The 9,362-nt window shown below is 42.8% G+C and overlaps 1 pseudogene across 1 annotated transcript; it reads right to left on the bottom strand.

Annotated features, from left to right (window-relative positions):
• Positions 1-2,264: 2,264 nt before the first annotated feature.
• Positions 2,265-3,302, bottom strand: LOC311582967 (alpha-enolase-like; annotated as a pseudogene). The gene has a single exon. The product of its transcript is annotated as an alpha-enolase-like (transcript).
• Positions 3,303-9,362: the final 6,060 nt, after the last annotated feature.

The following is a 9,362-nucleotide window of genomic DNA, read 5'->3' as shown; positions in this document are numbered from 1 at the left end:
TCCTCCAGACACTACAGCATCAGGGGACGTTGTCGTGTTAATACAGTGGAAGGTAATGCTACCTTTTGGCCACCAGTTGACTTTGTCAGACAATAGTGCCATTCAGTTTGAAAGACTCCTCTGGGAAGCTGCAGACTTTTAAAACTAATTTGGTGTTTATTCAACTTTGCAATCACTTCTATGTACTATCAGTGTTTCACACACCGTGAAACGGCGCTACACTGTGCAATTGAATTAGTTGTACAGTGACTCAAAGGCATTAAACAATGACTTTGATATTTTAAGTACTGACTAGGAGGGATTTTTTAATTCCTTGCTCATAATGAAAGCAACAACAACAAAAAAACCCAGTTACACAACCCTGGAACATTATTCTCTTTTCTATTCTGGGTGGACCCCACTGAGACAGAGGGGAAAAAAAAACCCAACACAAAACAACAAAACCCTTGGAGCATTTAGTTTGCTTAATGGCAGAAGAAAAATTAAACAAGCATAGACGTGCAACCTTAATGACACCCGGCAACACTAGAATAACAGTTCCCAGCGTCTAAAACCTGTTATTTAACATAATGGGTAAATCTTGTGGGAGCTTTTCAGGTGTTGCTGAGTCTGAAAAAGCAGGGATGTGGTAAGGCGGGGTGGGGCAGAGGCAGGGCAAGTGCCTCCCTGCTACTCATTTGATGAGGAGGGTCTCAGCACAGCGCTCAGAATACTGGCAGAGTCCCCGAGGCTGTGGCCTTGAGAGAGCCTCCTGGTGAAGCTGGGTCTGTGCATTGCCAGCTCTGCCAGGATAAGATGCAACTTTACACATCCGGCCTTTCTGAAGATGTACTGATGAAAAGAAGGAGGAGCGGGGAGGGGGTGGACCGAACAAAAGCCACAGCGTGTGAATTAGTGCCTCGGAACTATGAGCAGTAACTGGTAATAGTTCAGGGCAAAGCACCTAAGTGATGATTCACATCTGACGATAAATACATGAATAGCTGTTGAAAGCTTGTTTGATTTCCACAAAGAGGTTTAAACAAACATTCGTTTGCTCATTAGTCTTAAACAGCACTTTTATGGCAGAGGATGCATTAAACCTAACGTATGTTTGCAACCGAGATATTTGGTGGTTTTAAAGATGCAGACACAAAGCCATGCATATCGCTTATGCAGAGCGGCCTTGAACTACCTGTAATGGAGTGAGATACAGTTATTATATATTGATGCTGTGAATCTTCATCCAGCAGGAGAAAGCCAGCAGGGAAGAGGGAAGGCCATGTCTTCCGAGATAAAGACTTAGAGGGGCCCTTTCTGCAACTAGGATCGAGTTTGCATAAACTCATTTTGCAGTTGTTTTTGTTGTTGCATAATTTTTAAAAACGCAAGTGGTTTTAAATCTGTTCCCTGAGGTAATTTATGCTAAATGCACATCGCACCACCATAAATTCCCTGCTTATGGCAGTCTCTGTTTGGGTGTCAGGTCGGTCTAGGTTACTGAGCAAATGGCCACTTCAAAATTTTTAGGGTAATTGCTTCTATAACTCGTTTAGCATGGGCCCTGTCGGGAAATCTCTAATTGCTGGTGAAGCCTCTGTTCCCTCTTCCCCCCCTCCTCTTTTGCACATTGTTGTGTAAGGGCAGCTACTCTCTGTCGCAGGATGCTCTGGGGCCTTTCCTCTTCTGTGACACCTGGACTTGTCACTGTAACAACCTTGGCTTATGAAAGTGCCATGAGGCCCAGAAGATGGCTCAGTTGAGCCTAGTTTTGTCCCTGACCAGCAGCCTCCATCCCTGCCTAGCAGCCTTCATCCCTGCCTATCAGAGCATCAGTTGTGAGAAGCTAGGCCGTGCTAATGGAGTTGAAGACGGAATAAGAGTAAATGACTCAGTTCTTCCAAGTGCTTTTATTTTTTTATTTATTTTTTTTTTTTGTGGTGGTGGTGGTGGTGGTGTGTGGTTTACTGTGGCTTTTATTTTACATGTAGAACCACTAGGGGAGGGTGTGTGTGTATTGCCTATGGCCACCTAGTGATTAAACTGGAATTAGGAGCATTCCAGATATTAGCTGGGCAGTGATGTGTTAGGAACAATGATTCAGACTGATCACGTGATTGCAAACTGGGGTTTCCAGCAGGGCCCCAGGTGGTCAAGCGTGGCTTCGGAGTCTAAGGAAGCAGCAATATGGCTTGGGCAAGCACTGGCCAGCCTTCAGTCACCTCAATGACATCAGGCACAGGGATCTAAGTAGGTGGTGGCTCCAGGGATTTATAGCCCACACTTTACTTGGCCACAGGGTTCCAGAAGGACCTGTCAGCAAACTTGGCCTTGTTGCCTCGCTCTTGCTCAAGTCTAAGGATCTGGCTGAGCGCTCAGATCTGCAAGGGGCACTAATCCTGATCTGCCCAGTGCAGAGTCCTGCCACCAGGTCAGTGATGAAAGTGTCCTCAGTCTCTCCAGAGTGGTGGGACACCATGACACTCCAGCCATTGGACTGGGCCAGCTTACATGCCTCCAGAGACTGTGTCAGAGAGCCGATGTTGTTTACTTTGAGGAGGAGGCAGTTATAGGACTTCTCACCCACAGCCTTGGAAATCCGTTTAGGGTTGATCAACTGTGAGCTCATCCCCAACCATCTGCATGCCTGCTGCACTAGCTGTGAACTTCTGCCAAGCTTTCCAGTCGTCCTGGCCAAAGGGGTCTTCGATGGACACCACTGGATACTCCCAGATGAAGGACTTATACAACTCAGCCAACTGTTTGGGTGTGATGTACCTGCTAGGGTCATCAGGTCATACTTTGCCAGACCTGTTGACCTCAGGGGCAGCCACATCCATGCGGATGACCACCTGGTCAGTGCAGCCGGCCTTTGCAATTGCAGGCTTCAGCAGCTCCAGCACTTCTTTGTGCTGGATGTTAGGTGCAAACAACTCCAGGATGTTAGGTGCAAAATCCTCCCTTACCCTATGTTGGTGGCATCCTTCTCATATTTCTCTTTGATGACATTCTTCAGGTTGTGGCAGACCTCTGCTCTAATGTGCATGACTTCCTGGAAACAGAATTATGAACTCTTGCACAGCCAGTTTGTTACCAGCATAAGAGCAGCCACTGATCATATTGAAAGCTGGACCAGCAGTATGACTTCAGGGTTGCCTGTCAAGTCAGTGGTGTTATGGTACAGAGGCACCCCGTTTCCATGGTACCAGCTTTGCAGACAGCCAGGGACACTCCCAGGATGGCATTTTTACCAAATCTAGATTTCTTTTCAGTGCTGTCCATCTTGATCATCAATTTGTTGATCTTTCCTTATTCCACAACATTCAGTTTCTTGCTAAGCAGAGCAGGTGCAATAGTTTTACAGATGTGTTCAACAACCTTTGAGACACCTTTCCCCGTGTAGTGCATCTTACCATTGTCACTGAGTTCTAGAACCTCATGGATGCAGTGGAGGCACCGCTGGGCATCACAGCTCAGGAGAGCAACCTCAACGTGGGGTTTCCACAAGAATCAAAGATCTCTTTGGCATGGATTTTTGAGAATAGATATGGTGAATTTCTAGCCAGTGTATTGCTTCACAGGAAAGATATAGAGGTTTCTATAGACACCTAAGAAAGGGTTAAGGAGAGATGTGGCCATGCCTGTATTCCCTGCAAGTATTTTTTTTTTCAACACTGGGGTTGCTATTGTTTGTTTACCATGAACAACTTGTATTTCTTCTCAGCTCATGGTGAGACACAGTGGACATGGAGTCCCAAAAGGAAGGACGTCACTGGTTTTGCATATTAGACTCACAGATAGCAGCTTCTATTGATATTTTTTCACTTATGGAAAGTTTTCATTAAAATGCATCATAAAATATGTTAAATACTGAACTCCTAAAGCCAATTCGTTAATTATCTTGCTTAAAATATGCTTCAAATATATCACAGTTGACATCATATGTCACTGATCGTGGAAGGAAATGGTAACACTTAAATCAATACATGTTTTAAATTTACTTTACTTATTATGGTTGTCATAACATTTTGACATGCAGGGCTGACATGTCAACAATGCCGTTATCAGGAGGTAAAGCAATGGCATTAAACTGTCTCCCCAACCATGTTGCTGTGTCAGGGTAAAGTGGGCCCAGGGGGAAAATTGAGTACACTCTCCAATGAAATGTCTGCTTATGGAATCAACCCAGGTCACCACTGAATTCTGAGCTTAGAGCAAAAGCTGAGGGGCAGAGGAGCTCACACCAATCAGTTACCTTCTCTCAGACAGGGTTCACATGTATAGACTATCCTCTGTGTGCCAGACCTGGGCAGTGCTCTGCATGGCTTGCCTCACGTCTCTCTCAGAGGTGAAGTATGTTCTCCTGGATGGATAGATGAGAAAACCAAGGCTCACAAAGCAAAAGCAACATCCATACAACATGCATACAACATTACATAAACCTAGTGCAAAGTCATGCTTAGGCGCAAATGGAAGGCTCACCCATTTGGTGCCGGGATCTACCGCAGACTCTAGAGCCCCCCCCCCCCCACTGTGGTTCTGTGTGGTTTGTAACTGAAATGGAGTCAACATCCCTCCTACAGTTCTCCCTTCTTCCTAGGCCTCTCCTACCTCTGACTGCTAAATATTGATGCAGTATAATGCAACTATGAACAGAGGGCTGGATTTTACTAACTCCTTCCATACACTTGGAAAACTCAGCTGTTTTTCTCCTAGCTGTTATCAAATACTTGCAAAGAGACAGTGAAAGGAAAAAAAGGGTCTATCTTAGGTTGTTGTTTGAGGAGAGAAAGTCTAATACCATGGAGAAGGCACGTGACAGGAGGGTAAGACAGCTGGTCACACTGCATCTGGAATCAGGAAGTAGGGAGCAGACAGGAAGTGGGGCTAAGTTGTTAAACTCGAGGCCGAGTCCCAGTAACATAGATATTATATACTCTATATAAGCAACATATATTATACACTATATATAAGTTATATATACATATATATGCGTTTCAGTGTTTCTCAATCTGTGGGTTGTTGTGACCCATTTATAGGTCAAATGATTTTTTAAAAGGGCTCATCAGAAAACACAGATATTTATATTATGATTCATAACAGTAGCAAAATTACAATTACAAAGTAACAACAAAAATAATTGCATTCTGGGGGTCACCACAACATGAGAAACTGTATTAAAGGGTCACCAGCATTAGGAAAGCTGAGAACCACTGATATGAGTGCAAAAATGTGTGTGTGTGTGTGTGTGTGTGTGTGTGTGTGTGTGTGTGTGTGTGTGTACACTTGTATTAGCTAGCTAAGACATTTTGGTTGCTATAATAAAAGACACTGGCCCAGTTAAAGGAAACTCCATAGGTAGCATGGCTTCAGCTATGACTGAACCACGGCTTTTCATTTATTTTTGATATTCTGAGCAGAAGTCCCTCCTTCTGTAGCTCTTAGGTTCACATGACAACTCTGAGCCTCACCCTTCATTTCTGTTCTATCCAGAGAAGGAAGAATCTTATCAGAGCATTTTATATAGGAGGCTTGAGAGTCATCATTCTTGGGCAATGTTGGTCACACCCTCAACCTAAATATTGCACTGTGTTGAGGAGGTAGGGATAACTTATGTAGGGTGGCTTGGGTTAGATGGTCTGTTTCTAATCCCAAGAAAGACCCAGTGATCTTCAGAAGCACAGGACTTAGGGTTCTGGGACTCAGCGCCATTGGGAAGCATGGAATAGGTGATGGGGAAGCCATTCACCCACGATAAGGTTGAGTGGCCGAAGTCAGGTCTGGATTATGGCATCTGGGATTTGCCAAAACTGTAGAGAATCAAGATCAGATTTTTAGCAGGTCATAGCATCAACAGCTTGTTTATTTAGGACCATCATTATGAACCCTACCCTCATGTGCTCATGGCTTCTAAGAGGACAGTCCTTGCTACATAATTGAAAAAAAAATCTATTAGCTAGCCCGGCAGTGGTGGCACACACCTTTAATCCCAGTACTCAGGAGGCAGAGGCAAACAGATTTCTGTGAGTTTGAAGTCAGCCTGGTCTACAAAGGGACTTCCAGGACAGCTGAGGCTACAGAGAAAAACTTTGTCTCGGGGCGGGGGGGGGGCACTTAAAAATTATTAACTTAAGACTAAAAATGTAAGTTGTTCTTTTAAAATAATTTTTAGCCTGTTTAATATTAACAATAGCTAATAATAGTAATAAAGTAGCTACTGTGCAAAGAGGTTCACAAGTATTACCCAGTTTTCACTATAACCATGACACACAGGTCCTATTATTACCTCCATATTACTGATAGGAAAGATAAGATATTGGAAGATTGCGTTAACAGGAAAATAGATGGGAATGGAGCAACTTAAGTGTGTTAAGCCAGTCTCAGAAAGACAAATACTGTTTTCTCTCATTTGTGCGTCCTGAAATTATACAGAAGCATATGTACAAATAACATGGAATTAGAAAACAGACTGTCAAGGGGAATGTAGGGAATTAATAGGAGGAGGAAGAGGAGAAAGAGAGATATTTGTGTGTGGGGGGGAACAGGAATAGGCTTAGAAGATATTATATCTTGCATGAAAGTGGCCATGTATAGCAAAATAAAGTATTTAAAGGAAAAAAAAAGATACTGGAAGGTTAAATAATTTGCCCAAGATCCCGTAGTGGGCCAATAGTCAGACCATCACCTATGTAAATCAAAACAGTATATTATTGTAACTAAAACTCTATGTTATCATGAGTGTAAGGGGGCACTATCACTATTTACCTGCCTGGCTTCATATTTATCTACAATCCTGGGCTCAGACCAGAATTGAAAAGTCTCAACTGGCAAAACTGGGTAAAGTATATGACAGTTTAAAGAATGGGATAAGAAATACAAGGCCTGATGCCTTCTGAACACGACAAGACCACTATACTTATACATTCATAGTAGCCGTGGTTGTCTGCACAAGACCTGCACAAGATAAGGCCAGTCAACATTCTAGCACAGAGTGGGGAGGGGCTCATGAGCCCCTATCCCTAACTGATGAGCTATCTACAGCTCATGGTTTCTGGAGAAGGCTTACTTTAAGGGTGTGACTCCTGGTAGGACTATGGCACTTCCGTGGATAGCCTTATACTCATGAGTATATGGGAAGAACAATTGGATTTGGTGGCTATTAAAAATAATGGGAGGCTGGGAAGTTGGAAGGGGGTGGGAAAGTAGAGGTTGATCCGGCAGGAGTCAGGGGGAGGAGTTGAGGGTGAATATGACCAAAATACACTGTATAAAGTTCTCAAAGAATCACTAAGAATATTATATTAAAAAACACACACACACATATGTAACATGAAATTTGCTATTTTGAAAAATTTTGACTATATAATTGATATTAATTAATTTGCAATCACTATTTCCATTTTTTTTATCACCTCAAGCAGTGCATCTGTTAGCATTAAGTAGGAAGTCTGCATTCTCTCCTCTACTTGTCTCTTCGTTACCTCTAACTACTTCCTGCCACCATGACTAATTCTGGATATTTTCAATGAGGAATCACAATATTTTGTTTCTTCTATCTGGCTCATTTCATTGTAGTGCTATGTTTTTGAGGTTCGCCCATGCTGTAGCACACATCAGAGCTCCATTCCAGCTTCAAGATTAAGTATTCTGCCACAAAGATGTCAAAAGTACACCTGCTAATAGAGTGTCTACACAATGTTTGAAATGTACTAATGAAATGTAAATGGCATGGTGGGTAGAGGTGCATGCTGCCAAGCCTGATGACCTGAGCTGATCCCTGGACCCATTAAAGGGAAGGAAAAGTATCGAATCCCACAAGTCATCCTGTGACCACCACATGTGTGACGTGTGCATATGCATAGAATACACAAATAAAATATTTTTACATGCTTAAATATTTTAAGTAAGGAGTGTGTTCTGTAGTGTTCCTCTATCCTCATAACACTCCAAAGTCTTAAAGCTCTATAGCTTTGTTTCCTTTTTTGTAGTAGCTTGTCCAACTTAGAGAGGCCTCGTGGCTGCAAGTGCTGATCTGGATGGGCAAGATCTTAGAGAATTATAGTAAGTTACCTTAAGAAGCTTGTCCCTGTTGCCTTTGTCACTATTCCCTATGGTCAGTGTGCCTTATACATTAAGCACTTAATCCTTCGCTGTGGGTCTACATTTAAATTAATACTAGCAAATCTGTATCAAGTATTTGCAATACTTGAGGCACTGTGTTAGTAGACAGATACCATAAAGAACAAAAGAAGTGGGGTTCTGTTGTCTTGGAGACTCTCCACCCCGAAAAGTAGCAGTAAGGATGACAAGGATTGATGGTCTTCAAACCTACCGATGCCTTCTATTTTTCATAGCTTTTTGTCTCTAAAAAATGTTTATGTACGTGAGCTCATTTAGTGCCCAAATGTTTGACATTCATTTATGTTTTAAAACTAATGGCATTTTAAAGAAGTAGGTGTGAGACAGAACCAATTTAGAAAAGCATATAAGTTGCCCATAAGATTTTTAAGGTTTGATTTTTATGGGGTGGAAAATGATGCATTCATTCCTTCAGAAGAAATAATGTACTTATATCTAAAAGTAGATAGCATAGAGGCCTTGATTCCAAGTCCAGGTGGAAGATGTGTTGTTCTTGTCATGTTGTTTTATGAGCAGCATGCCTGATAGCCCAGGTCCAGAGCACGCATCTCCATTTCTCTAGTCTCTACTGAAGACTCCAGAGCAGCCAATTGCTGGGAAGGCTCCACAGAGTCTCAACATTTCCTTCAGTGGGTTTTTTGAGTCTACCAGACTTCCTGTCACCCACAGTGGTGTCACATGCTTGGTGTCAACAGTGTCCTGGTGTAGAAGAGGGTAAGGAAAACAGGAAGCTGCCATATAGAGCTTAGCAGCTCGCCATCTTGGTATGGAGCTGAAAGTGCTGGCCACCATCTTTATTTGTCACATGCCCTCCCACTCTGAAGACTAAGGATAGGAAAAAAATAGGAAGAACAGACATTTAGTCAGAAGTGGCCCCAATGAGAGGGAGTCTTTCGGAGGTCCTGTCATTGTCCCTGCTTAGTAAGGACTGAAGGGGACACAAGCAGCAGGGGCAGTAGTATCATTTAAAGGATCCATATATACATCATGGTTACTGAAGTGCCTTTTGTCACACATATGAAAAGAAAACTTAGTGCATTTGAAGAATTCCACCTAAGGAAATGGTACAGAAAGCAAAGAAGACCTGGTGTGGGAGGAAATTCCAGTTTCTTCTGGTTTACAAAAACTTCAACCAATGCATCTTTTCAAAAGGGTATTAACTTTCAAGCATTACATCATCCCAAGAGTCTCTCATTGGCTGACAGGCTGGGGTCTGGTTCTCCTTATCTAGCCCTTTCCCAGTC

Source organism: Acomys minous, assembly GCF_964271855.1.
Source record: "Acomys minous genome assembly, chromosome: 14".
NCBI lineage: Eukaryota > Metazoa > Chordata > Mammalia > Rodentia > Muridae > Acomys > Acomys minous.
This window is presented reverse-complemented; position numbering and strand designations above follow the sequence as displayed.